Source organism: Octopus bimaculoides, chromosome 6, assembly GCF_001194135.2.
Source record: "Octopus bimaculoides isolate UCB-OBI-ISO-001 chromosome 6, ASM119413v2, whole genome shotgun sequence".
Taxonomy (NCBI): Eukaryota; Metazoa; Mollusca; class Cephalopoda; order Octopoda; family Octopodidae; genus Octopus; species Octopus bimaculoides.
In genome coordinates this window covers 28,137,518-28,138,223 of record NC_068986.1, presented here as the reverse complement: position 1 = coordinate 28,138,223, position 706 = coordinate 28,137,518, and positions in this window count along the sequence as shown.

The following is a 706-nucleotide window of genomic DNA, read 5'->3' as shown; positions in this document are numbered from 1 at the left end:
GTTGAGGCAGCGGTGAAGTTGATGGTAACAACGACCACTTTAACGAAATCAGCCACTGGATTACTAACCATCGAAGCTTGTTGTCAATCGATCTTGTACGTGTTGCTGCTTATTGATTGAAGCGATAACTGATTTAGCGCTACCCGATTAATCGGTGAAGCAAATCTAACACATTCTCGTCTAACCCCTACCATTACAAACCACCTCAGTATCCCTGCCACCACCATCACCACCAATACCACCACTAGCCCCACCCAAACCAGCACCGCCACTACAACCATTTCGACTCCAACCCAAACCAAAATTACTACCACCACCACCACCACTACTACTACTTCAACTACGAACACCACCACAGCCATCACCATCACCAACCATAGACACTACACTACGGCTACCACAACCATCACCTCAGCTACCGAGACTGCCAAAACCAATGCCACCACCGACGCTCCAACCAGCACTACCACCGTCGTCTCCACCATTACGACCACCAACACTATCCTCGCCCATACCATAACAACCACTACAGCTACACTATTACCATCACTACCATCATTACCACCAGAACACTTACTACTATATCCAATATCACCACTATCATAACCACAAATACTATCATCTTGACTATTATCATATCCATCACTACTATCCCTCCATCACAACCATCATCCTCATCCTCATCATCATCACCACCACTATCACT